Source organism: Saimiri boliviensis, chromosome 10 (genome assembly GCF_048565385.1).
Source record: "Saimiri boliviensis isolate mSaiBol1 chromosome 10, mSaiBol1.pri, whole genome shotgun sequence".
NCBI classification, from domain to species: domain Eukaryota; kingdom Metazoa; phylum Chordata; class Mammalia; order Primates; family Cebidae; genus Saimiri; species Saimiri boliviensis.
The window spans coordinates 82,262,648-82,287,428 of record NC_133458.1 but is presented as its reverse complement, the minus strand read 5'-3'; the positions used below and the strand labels follow the sequence as shown (position 1 = coordinate 82,287,428).

General features: G+C 34.2%; 1 protein-coding gene and 1 pseudogene across 2 annotated transcripts in view; one reads left to right on the top strand and one right to left on the bottom strand.

Moving 5' to 3' along the window:
• The window catches only part of CRPPA (CDP-L-ribitol pyrophosphorylase A), a 653,179-nt gene that overhangs the window by 390,250 nt on the left and 238,148 nt on the right, over nt 1-24,781 (top strand). The window lies entirely within an intron of this gene.
• LOC101047523 (rRNA-processing protein FCF1 homolog pseudogene) lies at nt 1,931-2,539 on the bottom strand (annotated as a pseudogene).

The following is a 24,781-nucleotide window of genomic DNA, read 5'->3' as shown; positions in this document are numbered from 1 at the left end:
TTGATTTAAACAGAATAGCAAGCAGAACATTAAAGATTATTTAAATTAGACAGCTATATTCTGTATTTCAAATCTTGCTGTTTTCATTTCAACTTTTAGTTTTCAGGAGCAATTCTAAAAAGTTCATCTGTGTGATCTGTTTCCTGCTATGTTATCATGGCAATTTCCAAACATACAGAAAATTAGAAAAGCTTACAAAATGAACACTCATATATTCAGCTTCTAGCATCTGTAATTTTGCTGACTTTACATTTCACTTATCCGTTCATCAGTCTGTCTCTCGGAAAGTGGACCTGTAGGACAGATAGAATTCTACATGGAGCCATGGGATTTATGATACAATTAAATCAATCGATCTTATGTTTCTAATGTAATTCAAATTAACTGCAGTTATCAGTACTCATTATCCCTAAACACCTAGTATGCATATCATCAACTAGAGTTTAATATTTATTGACTTTTTTGTTTAGGTAAATTTTATATAAGGTGAAATGTACAAATCTTGTGTATCATTTGATGATTTTTTGATAAATACACACACATATAACTAAAATACTTTTTCTTTTTTTTTTTACATTTAATATATGTTTTTTAAGTCAGTATAAAACAATGGCCATCAAATTATGTGAGCAATCATCAGAGTATCTGATTTCTAAAGAGATGCAATGACTTTCTTTACTGTAAATTGACAATTTATAATTGTATAAATTTATGGGTTACAAATTAATGTCATAAATTGTAGATATAATGTGGAATAATTAAATCAAGCTAGTTAACATATCCAATACCTCAAGTATATTTCTGTGATGAAAACATCAGTTTTAAAATGTATAATATTCTAAGTATATGCACTAAACTGTACAACAGAACTCAAAAAAAGTATAAAACATATTCTTCCTGTCTGAGATTTTGTACCCTTTGACAATCATTAATTTTTCTTTCTTTCTTTCTTTTTTTTTCTTTTGAGACAGTCTTACTCTGTCACCCAGGCTGGAATGCAGTGGCGCAAACTTGGCTCACCACACCCTCTACCTCCTGGATTTAAGCAATTCTCCCACCTCAGCCTCCCTAGTAGCTGGGACCACAGGCATGTGACACCACACCTGGCTAATTATTTTTTGCATTTTTAGTAGAGATGGGGGTTTTGCCATGTTGTCCAGGCTGGTCTTGAACTCCTGACCTCAGGTGATCCACCCACCTCGACCTCCCAAATTGCCAGGATTACAGGCATGAGCCAGTGTCCCTGGCCTAAAACTTTTACGAGACGAAATATCCATTTCAAAACAGCATCAAAAAGTGAGAAGACCAGGCACGGTGGCTCACGCCTCCAATCCCAGCACCTTGGGAGGCCAAAGTGTATTTTTCTGTACTAAAAATACAAAAGTTACTAAAAATACAAAAGTTAGCTGGGCATGGTGGCGGATGCCTGTAATCCCACCTACTCGGTAGGCTGAGGTAGGATAATTCATTGAACCCAGGACATAGAGGTTGCAGGGAGCCAAGATCATGCCATTGCACTCCAGCCTGGGTGACAAAGTGAGACTCTATCCTGAGTAAAAAAAGAAAGTATTTGTTTCTACTAAAAATACAAAAAAAAAAAAAAATTAGCTGATCATGGTGGCAAGTGCCTGCAATCCCAGCTATTTGGGTGGCTGAGGCAGCGATTCTGAGGAGAATTGCTTGAACCCGGGAAGCAGAAGTTGCAGTGAGCCAAGACTGCACCACTGCACTCCAGCCTGGGCAACAAGAGCGAAACTTCTTCTCAAAAAAAAAAAAAAAAAAAAAAAAGTGAGCATATTTAACCATTCTCAGCTCAAAATAGAGCAATTAGGTCAACAGAATAATAATTCACACTATTGCATGTATAATGGACTGGCAACAAGAGAAAGTTTGTCAAAGAAAAGCAGAGAGGAACTGTGTCTTGTAAGAATTAGAATCGAGGGGCTCCATAATCATCTGCATCCGTTCAGTGTTGTACCTATGGTTAGAAATGTACATGATAGGAACTCCAGGAATCTTACAAATTCTTCTTTTAAGGTCCTGGTCAACTGTGGCCACAATGTAACACTTAGGCTGAGTTACTCTCTGTACTAAGCAGTCATCTGCATAGGTTCCTTTGTGTGTACATGGTAATTGTTCAAATCTTGGCTCCTTGGTGATCCTTAGAGCCACTCGATACTTCTGCCCCAATTTCTCAATTTCAGCCATTACACAATCAGTTATACAAGGGATATACTTGGCATACAGACAGTCCATCACTGACTGCATTAAGTCCAGTTTGGCTTTTATGGAAAAGTTGATAAAGTTGGTATCAACAAGGATGTGCTAAGGTGGGCCCAACTGTGTATTATATTGGAAAAATAAGCAGGAAGGATGTTGGGGAACTTCTCTTTCCTTTAACATGCTGGGATCCTTCTTTTCTTTCTTTTTAGGTTTTAATCTATCCTTTTCTTTAAGCCTCTGATCTCTGAGACTAAGCATTCGCTTCATGGTCACATACTTCTTTGTTTTCTTTTGCTTCCCCATGGTCACGCCACACTTCTGTAAAACTACTTTCAAGGTGTAGAATTTTACTATTCCAAATTTACAACTTAATCGTTACCTCCTAGCCCTATGTTCACCAAAACCAAGACAGTTAGAGTTTTTAGGTCATACATTAGTATTACACATTTTAGACTCCATGGCCATTCATAGGAGTCATATAATGTCCAACTTATTTGTGTAAGACTTCTTCTACTCATCATAATGTTTTTGAGATACATCCAAGTTATTGTTGTGATTGGTTCCTTTTATTTCTGAGTAATATTCCATTGTATGACCATATCACAGTTTATCCATTCTTATGCTGATGAAGACTTCAGCTAGTTTTCCCGTTATTTTTTGTTTTGTTTTTTTTTTTTTTTGGACCAATAAAGCCGCTGTGGTTATTCTTGCACAAAACTTTTTAAGGTACACATGTTTTCACTTTTCTTAGGTAAGTATCTAAAGATAGAATTGATTGATCATGAGTTAGGCATTTGCCTGGTTTCATAAGGAAACTGGCAGACCTTTACCCAAAGGGTTTGCATCATTTACATTCTCATCAACACTGTGTGAACATTCCAGTGACTCCACAAGCTTGCCGACATTTGATATTTTCTGTCTTCTAAAGTTTAGATTTTCTGGAGTACACCTAGTCGTATCTCATTTTGGTTTTAATTTTCATTTCTCTGATGATTAATGACACTGAATAATCTTTCATTTACAAATTGGCCATTTGAATGGCTTTTAACCAAACAGTTGTAAAGTGTTCAATATTTCTACCCACTTTAAAAAATTTGATTACTTTTTCTTCCTTACGTGATTTTGAAAACTGAGCAATATTGAATCTACGTGATATCACTGTTATCTAATTAGTTGCCTGAAAAACTCAGCCATATAAAACCATCCAAATTGTACAAGTCATTATAGATAAAGGCTATTAAATGTGGTCTACAATTGACAAGAAAATTAAATATGATTTTAATTGTAGTTACTCCAGGGCTGAGGTGGAGCTGTCCTATCTGGAGCAGAAAATAACTGAACAAATTAGTCTGAGATCTGTCAGCCTATTTGTGAGTTTCATTTTAACTCTTGGAAATCTTTTTTTTTTTGAGATGGAGTTTTGCTCTTGTTACCCAGGCTGGAATGCATTGGCGCGATCTCGGCTCACCGCAACCTCCGCCTCCTGGGTTCAGGCAATTCTCCTGCCTCAGCCTCCTGAGTAGCTGGGATTACAGGCATGCGCCACCATGCCCAGCTAATTTTTAGTATTTTTAGTAGAGACGGGGTTTCACCATGTTGACCAGGATGGTCTCGATCTCTTGACCTTGTGATCCACCCACCTCGGCCTCCCAAAATGCTGGGATTACAGGCTTGAGCCACTGCGCCCGGCCAACTCTTGGAAATCTTTTCTTTATTTGTTTGTTTGAATTCCTTTTATTCTTTTTTCTCTATTCTTGATAAAAACAGGAGTGTTGTTTGAATACATTTTTTTTTCCAGTCTATTAATCTCTGCCTTTTAATTGAAGTAATTATAGCATATTACTATATGCTATAATTATTTTTTTTTATTTTTTATTGCATTTTAGGTTTTGGGGTACATGTGAAGAACATTTTAAGTTGACTTTCTGATTTCGTTAATGCTTCTCTGAAGCTGTCCTTCAAATCTGCTGCTCTTTCTCTCTCATTCATTATTTCTTTATAAAACTGAACTGGCCTTCTCATTCATTATCCTGCACATTATTTAGCAATTCTATAATATCAGTGGCCAACTGCTAAACTTAACAGTAGAGGATGAACTTGAGAAGGAGCAGAGGAGTAATAAATGCGTTCCCCTTATTATCATAAAGTTGGAAAATTATGACCATATGCATGGACTGAGCCAGAAGGGCAGAGATTTCCCTTTGTCTCCTTATTATTCACCCATTATGCTGTTCTAAGTACCTTTGGTGGTCAAAGGGTGACAGAAGCAATACATTAAGTGTTTGCTGTAAAATGTTATCTAAAGGCAAAAAGTGGACCTGTAGGACAGATAGAATTCTACACTGAGCCATGGGATTTATGATACAATTGTATAACCAAATAAAAAGTGTCTGTGACTACATTTATGTGAAGCAATGGTGCCATTCTTTGGCTGGTTTAGGTAATCACAGGTGCACATTCTTTGTCATACTAGAGATATATCCCAGTAGACATTTGGGGATCTGTTTTAAATTTAAAGTGGAAGTTCCAAGACAGATTTGGCAATTCTTTTCAAATTCTGTTTTTCAGAGGAAAATACACATTGTAGAAAAATACTTAAAAAAAGATTGTTGTTCAAAAATAGTGCACTATATGTATAAATACAAAAACATGCACTTTTGGTTTTTATATATTCTTTCAGTGTAAATAAAATTAATATGAAAAAGGAAGCTTAGCAATGTGCACATGTGGCAGACATAGCTTAAGTACAGAAGATCAGAGGGTTTGAAATTGAAACTCAATGTTGAGTAAGTCACACCATGATAAAATGGTTGCAGTACTATTTTTAAATATGCAAATTGATTATTTGGAGAGATCAATTATTCCTGTTTCATAGAAAAACACTTTGGATATTTTGACCAAAATTGAGAAACAATCATTTTTCTTCCTTTATCATTTCAATTAATATGTCTGCCTCTCCATCAGTGTAAATTTTCTACCACCACCTAATGCAGGCAATAAAACTGTGCTGTCTGAATTTATTTTTTTCATTTTCACAAGGTAGGGAAGAAATAAAGTACTTGGAGTATTTCTGTATTACCCAGAAAGAGGTCAGCCCGTGAAGTAATATAAAGATTAGCCAGCTATATAGCCTAATGAAGAAAAAAATTCAACATTCCTTATGGGAAACCAGTCACTTAGCTTTTCTCCTTGCTGCCACTTCTTTCTCCTCTCCCTCTGGCCTGCTAGGCATGAGTATATTAGAGAACTTCCAGCTTATTCCCCTATTGCAGCAACTTGGTCAAGATGACTTTCTTTAGCAGGAAGCCAATAGTTGAGGTGGACTTTTGCTTGGGTTATTCCTGAGAGTTGTGCTGTCCAATATGGTGGCCACTAGCCACAAGTGGCTACTGAAAATTGAAGGGTGCTAAAAGAAATCATAGATGACACAAATAATGGAAATATATCCCATGCTCATGAATGGGGTGAATCAATATTGTGAAAATGACCATACTGCCCAAAGCAATCTACAGTTTCAATGTAATTCCCATCAAAAAAACCATCATTATTCTTCACAGAACTGGAAAAAAAAATCCTGAAATGCGTATGAAACGAACAAACAAAAAAGCCCAAATAGGCAAAGCAATTCTAAGCAAAAAGAACAAATCTGGAGGTATTATATTCCCTAATTTCAAATTATACTACAAGGCTATGGTTACCAAAACAGCATGGTACCCTTGGTATAAAAATAGGCATGTAGACCAGTAGAGTGGAATAGAGAACACAGAACTAAAGCCAAATACTTAAAACCAACTAATTTTCAACAAAGCATACAAAAATGTAAATTGGGAAAAGGACACCCTATTCAATAAATAGTGCTGGGAAAACTGGCAAGCCACATGTAAAAGAATAAAACTTCATCCCTGTCTCTCATCTTACACAAAAATCAAACCAAGATAGATCAGATACTTAAATTTAAGACCCCAAACCATAAAAATTCTGGAGGATAACATTGGAAAAACTCTTCTGGATATTGGCTTAGGCAGAGAATTGATGACTAAGACCCCAAAGAAAATACAATGAAAACAAAAATAAATGAATAAGTCTTAATTAAACTAAAAAGCTTCTGCACAGCAGAAGCAATAATCAACAGGATAAAGAGACACACCACAGAGTGGAAGAAAATATTCATGAACTATGCAACCAAAAAAGGACTAGTACCTAGAATTTACAGGAAATTCAAACATCAGCAATAAAATAGTCTCATGAAAAAGTGGCAAAGGATATGAATAGGCATTTCTAAAAATAAGATATACAAACAGCCAACAAATGTAAAAATTACTCAACATTACTAATCTCAGGAAAATGCAAATCAAAACCGTAATGAGATACCACCTTACTCCTGCAAGAATGGCCATAATTAAAAAGGAAAAAAGCAATAGAGATTGGCATGGATATGGTAAAGAAGGAACACTTTTACACTGCTGACGGGAATGTAAATTAGTACAATCTTTATGGAAAACAGGAGATTCCTTAAAGAATTAAAAGTAGGCCAGGTGTGGTGGCTGACGCCTATAATCCCAGCACTTCAGGAGGCTGAGGCAGGTGGATCACAAGGTCAGGAGTTTCAGAGCAGTCTGACCAAAGTGGTGAAACCGCAACTAAACTGAAAACACAATAGTTAGCTGGGCATGGTGGCAGGTGCCTTGTAGTCCCAGCTACTTGGGAGGCTGAGGCAAGAGAATTGCTTGAATCCAGGAGGCGGAGGTTGTAGAGGCCAAGATCGTGCCATTGCACTCCGGTCTGGGGGACAGAGCAAGACTATGTCTCAAAAAAAAAAAAAAAAGTAGAACTGTCATTTGATCAGCAATCCCACTACTTGGTATCTACTCAAAGGAAAAGAAGTCATTATTTGAAAAAGACATATGCATGCATATGTTTATAGCAGCACAATTCACAGTTACAAAGATGTGGAACCAACCTAAGTGCCCACTGACCAACAACTGAATAAAGAAAATGTGATATATATATATATACACCGTGGAATACAACTCAGCCATAAAAAGAGACAGTATCTTTTGCAGCAACTTGTATGGAGCTGGAGGCCATTATTCCAAGTAAAGTAATTCAGGAATGGAAAACCAAATATTGTGTGTTCTCACTTACAAGTGGGAGCTAAGCTATTAGGATACAAAGGCATGAGTGATGGACTTTGGGGACTTGTGGAGGAAGATTATGAGGAAGGTGAGGGATAAAAGGCTACATACTGGGTAGTTTATATACTGTTTGAGTGACAGGTGCATTGAACTCTCAGAAATCACTGCTAAACAACTTATCCATGTAACAAAAAGCCACTTGTACCCCAAAAACTATTGAAATAAAAACAATTGAAGGATGGCTTCTGAAGTCTCTGTATGAAAGGATGTAAAATATTTAATAATTTTAAAAATATTGACTATATTTTGAAATAACATTGTAGACATATTGGATTAAAAATAAAATATTTAATTTCACCTGTTTTCTTTCAGTTTTTAGAATGTGGCTACTAAAACTTTTTAAATTTTAAATTATTTATGTGGCTAATAGTATGTTGCTGTTAGACAGTATTGCCTTAGAATGTAGTGTAGTAATTTCTCTTTTTATGCAATTAGTGAAAATGGAGTCCTCTCCTGCCCTAAGTTTTATTCATGTATTAGACAAATCTTTAAAACTGGCACTCAACATTCAGGGCTTGGATGCATTTCTTTATACTGTGCACCTAGGAAGCAGAATGCTCTACTTAACTCTTTTTGGTCTATCTTAAGGTTAACTTCCTTTAAGAGCAGTTAGTTGCTAAAATAGAAATGTGCTCTTGTATTTTATTAAAAGTTAGATTTAAAAACCTGTGACTAAATGTTTTGTGCATAGAAATTATGTATTCTGAAGAAGGCATAAGCCCTACTTCCATAAGTGTCCTCTAAAGCAGAACTTTCCAACAAGTGACCTCAGCAATGAGTTGCAGATTTTCAGCCCCAAGGAGTCCAGGAAGTTCCTAGCATAGCTGACATCCTGGTTTAGTAATGAGCAATATTCAGATGAACCATAGATGGATGGCCTGAAAGCAGTCAAATCTGAGGGAAGTGCTAAAAATGCCTGCAGCCATCAGACAATCAGAATAGTCTTTCTTCCTGGTTACGGAAGTATTCTACATGTGGACATCTGTTCAGGACTTAGGTTCAGATTGTGCTAGTTGTACTAGAAAAACAGTTCAGGTCTCCAACACCCAAAAATCATGGCACACAGCCTTCATGGGCAGGAGAGTTTTGCAAGAACTCTTAGTAGACCTAGCTATGACTGGCAAGGTCAATCTCTGTCTTCACATATATGAATGCTTACATCTATTTTTGATATGTACATTCTTCTAATAATGTTTAAGCTTCATCTTAGTCCGTGTTTTGGACAACAACAGAATATCAGGGCTGGGTAATTTATAAAGAAAATAAATTTATTTGTCTTATGGTTCTGGAGGCTGGGAAGTCCAAGGTTGAGGTGACAAATCTGGGAGAGCCTTCTTGCTGCGTCATAACACAGTGAAAGGCGTCACATGGGCAAGAGAGAGTGAGAGAGGGCAGAATTTGTTTTTATAACAAAACCAATCTTCAAATAACTAATGCATCCCCTCAGTAATGACATTAATCCTTCATGAGGGCAAAGCCCTTACGACCTGATCATCTCTCAAAGTTCCCACCTTTCAACACTATTGTACTGGGGATTAAGTTTCCAACACATAAACTTTGAGGACACGTTCAAACCATAGCAAGCTTCTGGTATATTGACTGCTTTAATAATACATGCTCATTCTCAGTCCTAGTTTGAAATATTTTATATAAAAAAGCTCAATTAAAAAATATTTTGCCTTTAGAAATGCTTACATTACATTTGCCATTGAAAGACAAGAATTAGTTCTCCAAGCTCAAAAGCTGGTATACAGTTTTACTCAAGTGTCTCACTGGAAATTTGAAAAGAATTCATTTGGAAGTGTGATACAAATTTAACATTAAATATTTTCCCTAATGCTTTGTATTATTATAACAATATAATGTTAAGAGAATGTAGTCCTTTTTTTTTTTTTCCAAAAGGAATTTTATAGACACTCTTAAATCCCTCTGGTTTCTATTGAGCCATGCAGATTTTGTCATTTTCTCTGTATGCTATAACTAGAAAAGCATGGGGAGGCCTTGAAACAAGGCACATTTGTTACTTGCCTTTCTTACATAGTATCAGCTACTGATAACTTGCAGACCAATATTGCTTATCTCGCTTCATTTACTAATGAATTAAAGCTTCTTTCTCTCATGAGAAATTATAAAATAACAAAGGAGCCAGTAAGTACCAAAAGCAATTGTAAGTGATATGTAGGAATAAGTATCTGGTATTATTCATCAACTGCTCCTCCCAGAACCCTGGCTCTAGGAACGCTGGAATACTGTACTAGCATTTCTGTTTGATAGTCATTCCTTCGCGCACCTCTTATTTCTCTTGTCTGCTCTTCTGCCCCATGCTTTTGTCTTCTCTTTTCAGTCTGGTATTTATTGCAGAGAGTCTCCAGATTCTCTTTTCAAATGCTTTAAAAGAACTTTCTTATAGAGAGACTTTCTTAATTTATACAAAATACAGAGCCAGGAATCTGTGTTATTTGTGAAAATCATAATAAGAAAATGTACAAGAGAACCTTCTAAAACTTTCCCCAATGTAATACCCATTGCCCAGGTAATCTCTCCCTGACCTTTATTTCTGATAATAATAAAACTTTAACTTAGCTGCTCAGATTTCATCAACTGCAGTTTATTGAACAATGGATATATAACCCCACAGGTGCCAAAATATTTGAAACAACTTTAAAAATAAACTTCTCATGAAGAATTCATGTTTTCTACTCGTTCTATACTCAGCTCAATTAAATACTATTTGTTAGCTATGCTTTACCAATTTAAAGTCTAATGTTAAGAGAAACAAATTCTCTGAATGGAGAATTGAGGCTAGAGTGTCATTTACTAGAACATTTTAACTAGAAAGTTGTATCAACAAGGACTGGAGGATTAAGAGAATCTTTCAGAATTTATTTGGGAACATGATGAGTGTAGTCAGATTACTTTCATTTCTGCCATCACCCTAGTGTAAACCACTATCATGTTGGAAAACTGCAATATTGACCTAGCTTGTCTTCTTGTTTCTGTTCTTTTGGATGTATCACCTATTTTTCGAAGAATAGCCTGTTATAAGATGCCATTCTTCTCCTTAATGTGATACACAGCCTTACGTCATCAATCCTGATTATATTCTATTCTTGTCCCTGCTCACTGTGGTTGAGCCTCATTCGGCTTCTTGCTCTTTCTCAACCACTCTTAGTTCTGTACAGACTTAGGAACTTAGCCCCTTGCTATTATTACCATCTATCAGGTATTTTCCATCAACCTTGATCTATACAAGGTTAACTTTTTCATATTGACCATATGCCAGCTCAAATGCCACCTAACAATCCTACCCCCAATAGCACCCCATGCAAAAACCCTCTAAGACTCCTATTTCTATTCTTTATAGCTCTGTAGTACTATATTTATATACATGTGTGCATTTATGTACATTTTCCCATAAAGACAGGAATTCTATCTCTTATTTCAGTGTTGTATTTGCAGCATTACAGCAATGAGTAGCACTAATTGATGAATAATTCTTACCAAAAACAAACAATGGTTCTAATGTAGATGTAAGAACCAGTGAGAAAGTGATTTCCCGTTTTAAGCATATGAGTTGTTACCAAGTAAAATTATCCAAGATAACTGAAAATCTCTCTTTGGCAACTGTCTACCTCTTATACTTCTTCCTCTTCTCTACATCCCAGGCACTGGAGCTATTTTTATATTCGGGCAAAATCTAGCTTGGCAACACTTCAGCAAAATCTTTGCTATAAAATATCTTATGGCTCAATGTTTTTTTTTCTTTTCTTCTCCACTTAGAATAAAATATTCGTTTAAATCAGTACTCATAATTTCTAGCAAAGAGAAAGGAGGAAAGCAATCTGATTAAACCTCACTTTTCGTAGACATGTCACATTTAAAAGAGAAACTTATTTATACAGATACTTTCCCTAATAGGAAAAATATTTGGATGGGTATTTTCTGAGTACTCCTGATTCCCACATTTCTTAGTCTTGAGTTAGAAGTTAAGGATTTAGGAGTTTGGCATCTTACATCTCATAGATCGCCAATATCTTGCTTAAAGCATACCAACCTACATTAATCCCTAATGAAAGCATCATGCAAGATTTCACTCTTCCTTTTAAATTAGTCATGCATGCCTCACCAATCTTCCCCTTATATAATGATTATATTGGTAAATTTGATTTGTAAAACACATACACTATATTAAATAGTAAGTTGATCAAAAGCAACAGTGGTTGTTTATTAACATTTTGTTCACATGCATTATGCTTATGCAACCTTGGTTTATTTGTTTCAGAATACCACTAGCAGGGTTTTGCTTTTGATCTGTGAGCTATTAGAAGCGCTGTTACTTCAGATGAAAAGAGTTAGAAAGTTCTATATCATAACACAGTGTGATCAGTAATTCACAGAGCAGGTAATTTGCAATGACTTGCCAAGCCTTTGATTGCACAGGGTTTATGGCTATTAGCAGTTTCCCCTTTCAAATTTGTATGGTTCCATACTTCCTTTTTGACCTCTTTTTCATCATTTATGGTCCAATTTGGTAGTGAAAAAACATAACTGCTTGCTTAGTGCATGGCTGTCATTCAAACTGTGGTGACTTACTGAGCACTTTGACATTTGTGATGATGAAAAAAACATTAAGCAGGTGTACAGAACACTAACCAGGTTCCTGAAACAATGCTTTATGGGATTCCCAATGTACTTCTTGGCTATAAAACAATTCAGACTTGATTTTCTCTATCAAATTAATCTCAGTGTTCAAATTCTCATTCAAAGGAGGAGACATAGTTTTAACTAAAATTGAACTTAAATAAAATTCCCAATAATAATGTTAATAATATAGGACCTCATAGGAACAATTGGAAGGGCAGTGATTGCTTGTCACTAAAATAATATGAAAGTAGGGCTCATATGTCTACTTTGAAGTCATGCAATTAGGAGTACTACTTGATACTGGACTATATAAAATTTAAGCCCTATAAAATGTCTTTACCAATGAAAACTTACAGCTAAATGGCATGATTCAGCCCCTTAGCCGTCTGAGTTGTATGTATACCATGTGAAGTAACATCATATTATTTTGTGGAGGTTTTTCTTTGCACATTAAATTTGGTCATCTGTTGTACAGGTGTGCAGCACATCTTGGCGTGGATTAGTTGCCCTCATGTGCAGTTTGTCTGGAAAATGTGGAAACCTGCACAATTCAACATAGTCCAGGTCCCCAATTAGTATTTGAGGAAGCATTCAAAGTCAGTACCACTGAGCACAGGGAACAAGCGGTCACTGATTTCCTTGTTACCAGAATCCAAACCTGGTTACTGTTAGATGCTGCAGAATCCATCATTCAGACTCAGAATCCTTTTCAATTTAAAGTGGCAAAAATGTTACAGATGCAGACATACTTAACAAAATTAACATTGTTTTCAAGATCATCCATTTCCTGTCATCATGTAAGTAGTATTGACAACAATAACAAAAAAAACTATACCTTTGTCAATAATACTGAGCAGACAAACACTGTACTTTTACCTTTTGGATATTTAACATAATCAGGAAATCATTTGAAAAATTCTGAATCTAGAATAGGCAATTTTGAATTATTTTATATTTGAAAGTGATGACTTAGTATAAAAGTTGCACCCATTTATATATAATGTAGAAATAACTTTATTGGCATAGCAGTCCTGGAAGAGTAGCTAGTAACATAAGCTAAGTTGGATGATATGAAAATGGCAGCTTCTCTTGTCCTTACAGTCATGTTATTTTATTGCATTATTTTAATCTTCTTTCTATACATATCCATTTTATGTTCAAGACCATGAGCACTTACCGTCTTCTTTACCTTTGCCAAATGTGTGAGGCAAAGAGCAATGACATGAATGAGACTAAGACAGGAAGTTCAGTTTAAAAACAAGGCAACGGTGATGCTTTATGAGTTTTACAGTGATGGCAAGAAATTTTATATCTGCTGTGTCCCTCAGGCTGGTTGTAATTTCAGTGTGGAGTGAGAAATTATTGATCTTGACTTTTACTAGGCCTGCAGTAAAGCAAAGGTAACAAATAATGTCATGCTTGAAGTTGGTGAAAAAATATTTGCAGTCATGGTTGTAAGTTGGGACGAACCTTGGAAGCAATGAACCCAAACAGTTTCATGTAATATTTTTATTTGTTTAGTTTCACTGATGAGATTTTTAGGCTAGTTAACTAGTACTTCCCTCTAGCCTGTTTTGATATTTTACCACGTCCTACCTAAAAACCCAGGCTTTTTGTGTGCATGTGCTGACAACTAGTTAGATGTAGCACTCCTTATTTATTGCAACCTTTGCCTGTGCTTTCATCTTTCAAAGACTGTGAGCCTTTGGTATAAGTTATTTAGAAAAATGAATGAAGTGATGAGGTATAACTTTGTAGGAAAAACCATAAGTGTCTCCGAAAAGAAGTGCAAATGTAAACCAAACAAAAGAGAATAGACAGTTTTTTTTTAATGTGTACAAAACTGTTGTATTGTATTTCTTTTCTTTACAAGTTCATACATATTTGGCTACAATGACATATTTGCATTATGATGTGGGGTCTGAATGAATTCTTTCCAAAAGTGGAAATACCAAGGAAAATCATTTCAGTTTATGAAATTACACTTAGCAGGTTTATTTGTTCTCTCTCAACTTGAAACCCACAAGTTTTTATTAAGGCTGTGGTTCATATTTCAAATAGCAAGAAATCGTCAGGTCTCTCCCTTTTGTGCCCCCTCAAAAAAAATCTACAAAGCACCTGGATTTAGAAGAACAACATGGTTATATTGCCCATTAACTCTGAAAACTTAGCAAACACTTCCATAATAAAAATAAATAACCTGTACTGTAATCGATGAGGAGGCAACATCCCACATTGTTTATTGATTCATAAGATTAAGATTAAAGTGGGATTCTTGCCTGTGTTTATCAACAGTTTTTTTTCTTTTCTTTTTTTTTTTTTGAAGCAGTAAGTGAACCTGGAATCTCACAAACCAATCAATAAAGTTTAAAAGCTTCAGTGAATCTAACCCATAACACGTCCTTGTTTGGAGAACATGCTCAAGAAACACATGTGCCTTTAAGAGGTCTTGAAAGACTTTACACTCATGGACCATTACCATTTCCAAACACCCTGCAGCATTACCAGCCCAACATATGCTGACTGTATATCACCGTGACCCTCTCACTAAAGCTCTTTTGACTGGAGTGCTTTTAATACCCACTTTCTCAGCTGAGCTCAGGAGTGATTTGTTTTACATGCCACATTAATCCTTTCCACATTTTCTGGATGAGGCAACCACAATTCCACTTGTGAGGTGTTTCTAAAACACAGTTATAGGAATAAAGCAGCAGGGTCCCAGACTTGACAACTTCCCTCTAGGTACTGACAAAGTGGGCTATCGTTCCTCGGTTTAACTCTTCAAACAAGCAATTGTGCCCAGCCACTAGGGTGGGCCAGCCTTCTAGGCCTGTAGGAGGCCCCTTTTATTATAGGCAATTTACTCTCAATTAAAACACTGTAGGAATCTTCATAGATCTAATACCTTATTGATACTAACGAATATTAGTAAAAATAAAATCAAGAATAAACAAAAAAGAACAGTAGAACCAAAAACACATGAAACACTGCTCAGTAAAACCAAAGGAAGTTCATACATCAAACTTTCATAATAGTAGGAAGAGAGCTTTTTCTTAGTTAATGCATGGGCAATTAGTGTTCAAAGCACAGGTTTTTATTATGTGATAATTTTACAGTTTTAACTTTAAAGGTAACTTACCCACCCCACCCCCAAAATATATTCCAAGACCAATGAATTTCTCATGCATGCATTTATGAACTTTTCTACATTTTTAATTTCATTGAATATAGGTAATGTAGGTTTTTAAAACTTCGAGTTGTCAACAGGCTGATTGAACCAACCAATTGTTTAAAGAAATATTTTTACATGTCAGCACTCAGCTGATTTTATTAACTTGTTAGTATTATGCTCCCAATTTTATGTGTTAAAATCTAACTGTACAAGCAACTTGAGGCCTAAAATTATGTCTTTATCCAATCCTAACTTACTGTTCTTCCCTCATAAATTTTATTTGCAACTTCTATGGTCTGAAAAAAGCAATAAATCAGAGTGAGGTGAGTTTTATGTAGTTTAGATTGAGTAACTTATTTTTGTTTGAAATTAATCCAATCCATTCCTTCTGGTGTCATTGTCATATGGCTAGTAATATGTCTCAAAGCAAGAGATCACTTGAGTGAAAGAGATCTTTTCTAAAGCAGAGGATAGCAGTTCCACATGCTCAGGTGATAAATCATCTATATAAATTATGTGGGGATTGATGTAATGTTTATAAAATATTTACAGATCTGTAAATGAAAAAGTACTCTTATGTTTATCTCTTGTTTTAGATTATCTTCCTAAGATAATTAGGAATATGATTCTAGCTGTTTTTCTGAAGATGCATTTTGGAGGACCGATATACCGTATTTACATTACCACAGTTAAAATCCTAGTTGCTAGACTGCCTGACATACCATAGTACTCATTAAATATTTGTAAAATGGATGGTGGATTCAAACATACACCTTCACATTCTAAATGACAGTCTAATTATAAAACAACCACCACCAACATTTATTTTGGCACTGGAATGCTTACCAAAAATTTTGGTAATTTCACTCAATTATTTAAATACCTGGTATCATTTAAAATTTTTAAAAAAAGTAAATGAATGAAAAACGTTCATTATAATTTTTCTCTCCATTCACATACCCTCATACACAAACAAACACACACACACACTCCACACTTACCAGAGACCCTGTTTTAAGAAAATAATGTATTCTCAAACATAGAAAAAAAGAACTAATACTCTACAGATAATTTGCATAAATGAGGCCATGTTATACATATATTTCAGAGAAATGGTTTTAATTTTAAAATTATATGTGTTTAGAACTTTAAAAAGTTCAGTTTAAATAAATTAATAATTGATAGAGAACTGTGAATCCATTTAATGTATCTCTGTGTTAAAATGGTTTTATGAAAGTGAATTTTAGTTTTGGGAGCTCTTGTCTCAATACCTAGAATCATCCCAAATAAGAGAATGCTTTTAAGAAAAAAAGTACCTGAGCGTTAAAGTTAACTTCTGCCTTAAACTTTTAAAAAAACATGTTGTTTTCAGTATCTTTAAAGAACACTTTCTAGATTACTTTTTTCCCCTGTAAATTTATGTTTCTTTAACAGGATCTAGAATTCCTTGGCCGCCTTAGAGAATTCTAAAAACACTGTTTTATACTCTGCTTGGACATTTGCTCAGCTGAGTTTGAGTTCAAATTTAGTTTTCTTCACTAAAATTGCCCATTCCTTTCTTGCCATTGGGCATTTTTTCAATCTTAACAAAACCAAGTCCATATTATAGGCCTGCTGGCCAACATTCCAGGTAAATGAATGGTTTTAAAGGAAAATGGTGCTATTTTTCAAAAGCCTGACATTTAAAAAATACAAGTCCAGAATTGAAACCTTCAATAATTTTTCCATGCCTATATGCTGCAAAAAGCAAATAGTTACACAAATGAATACATCTGGGATTATTTTCAAGCTGTTATTCCCCACCAGGGAAAATATTTAGAAATAAGGCTCAGTCTTTGTGCTGGAACTACAAAGAGGCCAGCCATCTTGATGCTTTTCCAGATCATTTAATGATTTTCCTCATATTGTGTGGTGGCTTTACTGCCTTGTTTCTTATGCCTTCCCATTCACTGTTGGTAACCATTTATTTTGGGTGTGTTCCAATTTCCAAATCTGTTTTGTGGCATTTATAGTTTTCAGCTAATAAGGCCATTCAGTATTTAAAAAATATAAATATTAAAAAATATATTTTACCATGGAAATCCAGAGGAAATGATTCAAAATTTCAAAACAGCCTTATTAAAGAATGATGTACCCTAGTATTTAAACTGTTAAGTAAGTGTAATTGTGCTTGAGAGATGGCAATTTGATTCTAGAGTCCAGGAGGTGCATGATTAGGCATGTATGTGTATGTGTGTGCATGTTATATATACATAGACATACACATTATATATATGTACACGATCTACATATATAAAATGAAATATGTGTATGTATATGTTGTATGTATACAGGCACATGTGACATTATATATGATTACATAATTTGTACAAAAGAATGGTAATCCATATATCTTACTTTGCAAACTTTGACTTTCGTAACACAAAACCTCTAAAAATGTTCCCTCTTGTGACCCAGGAAAATAATTTGAGGCATCCCTACTTATAAATGTCACCTGAGTTATTGCTGCAGTGTGTGTAATGTACATTACCAGCAGGCATCTGTATATCCTGTTTTTTGTTGTTGTTGTTTTATTTTGATAAGGAGTTTCCCTCTTGTTGCCCAGGCTGGAGTGCAATGGCCTGGTCTCATGTCACTGCAACCTCTACCTCCTGGGTTCAGGTGATTTTCCTGCCTCAGCTTCCCAACTAGCTGGGATTACAGGTGCACACCACCACGCCTGGCTAATTTTTGTGTTTTTAGTAGAGATGGGTTTTTCACATGCTGGTGAGGTTGGTCTCAAAATCCTGATATCAGGTGATCCACCCACCTTGTCCTCCCTAAGTGCTTCGATTAGCTACTGCGCCCAGACTCCTGGTGTTACTGTATTATCTGCTTGGATTTTACAGTTTTTGAAGTTTTAGAGTTTTTTCTTTCCTGTGTGACTTTGTGTGAAATAAAAATTAGGTGGGCTTGTAAGATGCATCATTACTGTATGTCTAGGAAAACTAAAATCTCTAGAACTAACTCCAAATTCAACCATAAAAAATAAATATTATTATAAAGGTAGTCTTTTCACTAAATATATGTTCAAGGAGATCGTATTAAACATGCTTTTATAGCCCATTTTAAATTCAATTTAAAATAAATATTTAATATTAGCTATCTAACACTTAAGTATAAATGATATATTATTTCTCAACCTCATTTATTAGATTTAGTTCATAATTTTCCTTTAATTTCTTATATTTAAAATCTACCATAACAAACTAAAATTTTTATATTGTTTTTTCTTTAACTCAAAGTAAAAATGATCAGAGATTTTAATTGCAGCCAAAGTTTAAGATAAAACAAAAACTTTTCTTTTTTAATACTATGCTCAAGAATTTCAGATTAAATGTCATAAAATTATATGAGAACAGGTTTCTTTTTAACATTTTTAATTAGTACATAATTGTACATGTTTATGGGTTACATGTGATATTATCATATGTGCATACAATGTATAAAAATCAAATCAGGGTAATTAAGATATTCATCACCTCATATAGGTATTACTTCTTTGTGTTGGAAACATTTCAAATAACTAGAAGAGAATATTTAAGATTCAGAACATTTCCTCCAAGAAAATCTGAGTAATTAATGTTTAAGTGTGTGCCAATAATGCATAAGGTGAGAAATCTGGGTTGGTTAACACTGTTGTATCTTACCTATTTTCCCATTTGAAGTTCTGAGAAAAAAAAAAAAAAATTCTCAACCATAGCCAAGAGAGGGAGAATGAAAAACCTTGTCATTCTATTTTTATGTTACTGAATGAGAAAACAATACCAACTTTAGGATATGGGCATCACTGACATTGTTTATAGCGATATTACACAGCTCTACAGATAAGTAATTTCTCTGTAAATAATTTGAGGCATACCTACTTATGAATGTCACCTGAGTTATTGCTGTGATGTGTGTAAATAGACAATATTTAAGCTCATGGATATTTGTATTTGAACAGAAATTACACCATATTAATAGGTATTCTTATATATTAGATTAACTTTGATTTGCTTTATCGCAAAGACAACATGCTTAATTTCATCAGTTAAGTTACCCTTTATGCTAATAATGTGTTTGTGCTGGGCACAGTGACTCACACTTGTAATCCCAGCACTTTGGGAGGCCAAGGTGGGCAGATTATGAGGTCAATAGCTCCAGACCAGCCTGACCAATATGGTGAAACCCCATCTCTACTAAAAGTCCAAAAAATTAGCCAGGTGTGGAGGTGCATGTCTAATCGCAGCTACTTGGGAGGCTGAGGCAGGAGAATCACTTGAATCTGGAAGGTGGAGGTTGCAGTGAGCTGGGATCACACCATTGCACTCCAGCCTGGGCAACAAGAGTGAAACTCTGTCTCGGGGGGAAAAAAAAAAAAAGTGTGTTTGTGTAGATACCCAAACTAAAAACAAGTATTTTAAAATTATCATTAGTAATATAGTTTTTCTCCTTTTAAGAATAATAAATACTCATTAGAAAACAATTTATCAATATAAGAAGAGAAATTCAGGGAACCCCTTTAATGTTACCCTTCAAATATAACAAAGATTTACATATATGTAAACAGATTAGTGTGTATCATTGCTGAATTTTTATGGTACACTAACAAAGTAGAGACTAAGAGTTTGCATTGTTATATAAATAATGTTACTATTATCAATTTACAGAAACTATCAAATTTTAAGTCAGGTCCTGCAGTTACTTACTTTTGCTTAATAATTCTTGGGTCACTTCTTCTGCCAGTACACAGAAATATGCTTTCAATACTTTAAGTATTGTAACACATCCTTTTAATAAATAAGTTTACTATAATTTATTCAACCAATTCTTTGCTGGTCAAATATTAGATTGTTTCTAAATTTTAAATATTAAAAACAATTATTTAATGAACATTTTCTCATAAACAGTTTTGTTCACTTGGGCCTATAAATTCTACCAAGTTGTCTTATCATTTAAAAACATTTTCCAAACATAGAGCCACAGTATTTTATTGTTTGTACCCATAATGTTGTTGTATTGTTGAAATGAAGAATCTGATTCTCTGTTTTTAGGTCATCAAAAGTCTTTGACTGAAATACTGCGTTAGTAAATTTGCTAAATTTTCTTTTGTATTGTTCTTTGCTTACTTTATGATTCATGGGACATTTTTTATCAATTGTAATTATTGACCACTTGGCTATCATATTTTTTTCTTTAAAATTTTTTACGGCTTTAAAAATTTGTTTTGCTTATATAGTTTATATTTTAAAATTGTTTTTTTCTTGGTGGTTTTTGAATTTTGTAATATGCTTAGAAAAGCTTCCCAACCTCAAAGATGAAAGATATTTACAAAGGATTTTTTAATAGTGTGTTTGTTGTTTTTTACATATATAACACTTTGAAGTCAATTTGAGATTTATTTTGGTGAAAGTAAAGTAGCTGTTCAGATTTATTTTCCAAGTTTATTTTATTTTTTTCCAAATATAAGCCAGTTGGCCCACTGTCATTTGATGAATGATCTAGACTACTTAGAAATGTCAACTTTTATATAAATTTCCCATGTGTGCTTGCATCTGTTTTTAGATTCTCTATTGTATGCCATTGATATGTTTATTTCTGCATCAATATCAAATGTTTCCAATCACTTTAATTTTATAGTGAAATTTAATGTTATATAGGATTTGTCACACTCACAGCTTTTATTTCAAATAGTCTTCTTAGCTTTACTCCTGTTTGATTTGAGACCAGTGACAAATGTCTGCTTTCATTAGGCATGCATTGAGTTTTCTTTCTTTTTTTTTTTAATTGCATTTTAGGTTTTGGGGTATATGTGAAGAACATGCAAGATTGTTGCATAGGTACATACATGGCAGTGTGGTTTGCTGCCTTCCTTCCCCTCACCTGTATCTGTCATTTCTCCCCATGCTATCTCTTCCCACCTCCCACCCCCCCTGCACTGAGTTTTCACATTAACTTAGGAAGAACTGATATTTTGAAATCTTGTGATAAAATTTACTATTTGAGATACAATATGTATCTTCTTTCATGATCTCTTTACTGTCCTTCAGTAGAATTTTGTAATCATATCCATATGGGCATTAGCTATTTTCTAAAAAGTTTACTTAAAATATATTGTATTTTTACTGATTGTATGGATGGGATATATATTTTACATTTGGTTCCTGTTGGTAGAGAAGAATAATTTATTTTGCTAGTGGCGACTGTATTGAAATGTGTTGGCTGGGCGTGATGGCACATGCCTGTAATCCCAGCACTTTTGGAGGCACAGGCTAGTGAATCATCTGAGGTCAGGAGTTCGAGACCAGCCTGACCAACATGATGAAACCCCGTCTTTACTAAAAATGCAAAAATTAGCTGGCCGTGGTGGTATGCGCCTGTAATCCCAGCTACTTGGGAGGCTGAGCTAGGAGAATCACTTGAACCTGGGAGGCCAAGGTTGCAGTGAGCTGAGATCATGCCACTGCACTCTGGCCTGGGCAACAGAGCGAGACTCCATCTCAAAAAAAAGTGTTATAATTTTTAATAATTTGTACGATAATTATATTTTCTATAGATATTATATTCTATAAATAAGATTCTGTTTCATCCTTTTTTTGTTGGTTGTTAATGCATTTACTGATTTATTGACTACTTATGAAACAATAAAATAATAGTGATGATAACTGTGCTGTATTCTAAAGTTAGTACTCTTTGAAATTAAACTTTTACCTAAAGTGTAATCTTCTTATTGGTTTGTGATACGAAAAATATTTTAACTTGTTAAAGACCTGTTATGTATTTCTGATTTATAGTGAGTATTTATCAGATGATTATTCATTTATATTAAGATGCATGTGTCATTTTTATTATTTAATCTTTAATAATTTTTCTAATACTAAATATTCTTACTCTTTATGAAAGAAATTCTTGTTATTTAAATATATTGTTGGATTTTACATGCATTATTTTTATATCTTTGTATCACAAATTAGATTATAATTTTATTTTATACTATTTTATTAGATTGAATAAGCAAAATCATAATAAAATTTAATTTTTTTTTTTTTGGTATGATATAGGCTCCTTTTATGCTTACAGTTAGTCACAAGACAAGTGATTTTTGTTGTTGTTCCTAAGTGTTTCTATAAATTGTACCTAGGCTCCTTGTGAGCTGTTGCTTTTTTTTTTTTTTTTTTTTAACTTTAAGTTTTAGGATACATGTGCAGAACGTGCAAGTTTGTTACATAGGTATATGTTTGCCATGGTGATTTGCTGCACTTGTCTTCACGTCATCTAGGTTTTAAGCCCCACATGAATTACCTATTTGTCTTGCTGTGAGCTAGTTCTCTAATATACTTTTTAACTTCTTTCATAGTTATTGTCTCATCCAATTCTTTATAACTTTAATCAATATGGTAATTTATACTTTTCATAAAATAATCAATTGATCCATGGTTTTAAAATATTTTTTATGTTGAATTTATATTAGAATTTTAAATATTTCTTCTGTTTATAAATATTTTTATTCTTCTTTATATGTGTTATTTTTTATTTTTGTTGATATTTTTAATAATGTTTAATCCAGTTTATTATGCCCCTACAAAAACACCCTGGGTTTTTTGTGTGTTCAGTTCTATTGTTTTTCTTATTTCTGCATTATTAACTTGGCTTTTGTTTTATTAAACCTCTACTTCATTTTCCCTTAGGTTTTATATCAATGATCTATTCGAATTTATTCTCATCTTCTGCAAACAGAGCTAAATTCTTTGGATATATTGTTGCTCAGCTAAAAGACTATTTCTCTTTGAAACAAAAATATGGAGACATTAGTCCTATTGCCTGCAAGAGAAAATTTTAGTAGAATTGTTCTTAGAAAACAATTTTTTCTTTCTTTTTTTTTTTTGAAACGGAGTTTCGCTCTTGTTCCCCAGGCTGGAGTGCAATGGCGCGATCTCGGCTCACCGCAACCTCCACCTCCCGGGGTCAGGCAATTCTCCTGCCTCAGCCTCCTGGGTAGCTGGGATTACAGGCACGCACCACCATGCCCAGCTAATTTTTTTTGTATTTTTGGTAGAGACAGGGTTTCACCATGTTGACCAGGATGGTCTTGATCTCTTGACCTCGTGATCCACCCGCCTCGGCCTCCCAAAGTGCTGGGATTACAGGCTTGAGCCACCGTGCCCGGCCAGAAAACAATTTTCTATTGCCACGTAAAACAACTCATCTAGATTAATCAGTTTAGAAAGGGTAATATAGAATAACCTAATAATCTTTATTTACATAACATTTCTTTGCAGCAGTTGGTTCCAAACTTAAAATACTTATTTTTATAAAACATTTTCTGTAATGAATATAAAGTGACAAGATACAGCACAAATGTTTTATATCTTATCCAACTGAACTAAATCTGGTTATTAATTCTAATAGTTTCTTTTAAGTGGAATCTTTAGGTTTTTCTAGATCTAAGATCATATTGTCAGCAAACAAAGATAATTTGACTTCTTCGATTCCAATTTGGATGCTGTATTTCTTCTTGTTGTTGAATTGCTCTAGCTAGGAATTCTAGTACTGTGTTAATTACAGTAGTGAAAGTAAGAATCTTGTTCCAGATTTTAGGGGAAAATTTTTCAGTTTTTCCTCACCCAGTACATTAGATGTTGATCCATCATGTATGTGGCTTTTATCATGGTGAGGCATGTTTCTTCTATGCCCAGTTTTTTTGAGAGTTTTTATCATGAAGAGGTGCTAAATTTTATTGAATGCTTTTCCATTATCAATTGAAATGATTGTACATAAATTGGTAGCATTTCTGTATGCCAGCAGTGAAAAAGAAATCAAGAAAGTAATCTCATTTGCAATAGTTATAGATAAAATAAAGCACCTAGAATGAATCTAACGGAAAAAGTGAAAGATCGCTACAATAAAATCTATAAAACACTGATGAAGTAAATTGAAGGGGACACAGAAAATGGAATGACATTCCATGTTCATGGATGGGAAGAATCAATATTGTTTAAATGTTCATACTACCCAAAGCAATCTACAGATTCAATGCAATCCCTGTTAAAACCAATGACATTCTTCACAAAAATAGAAAAAAAATTATAATATTTTAGGAACCACAAAAGACTTAGGTTAGCTAAAGTCATCCTGAGCAAAAAGAACCAAACTGGAGAAATCACATTATTTGACTTCAAATTATATTGCAGAGCTATAGTAATCAAAATAGCATGGTTCTGGCCTAAAAGCAAACACAGAGGCCCATGGAACAGTATAGAGAACCCAGAAATAAATTAAAACATCTATAATGAACTCATTTTCAGCAAAGGTGCCAAGAACATAGATTGGGGATAGAACAATCTCTTCAGTAAATGGTGTGGGGAAAACTGGATATCCATATGCATAAGAATGAAACTTGGCCCTGATTTCTTGACATATGCAAAACTCAAATAAAAATGGATCATAGACTTAAATGTAAAACATCAAACTTTAAAACTACTTAAAATATTGGAGAAAGTCTCCAGGATACTGTAGTGAGCAAAAA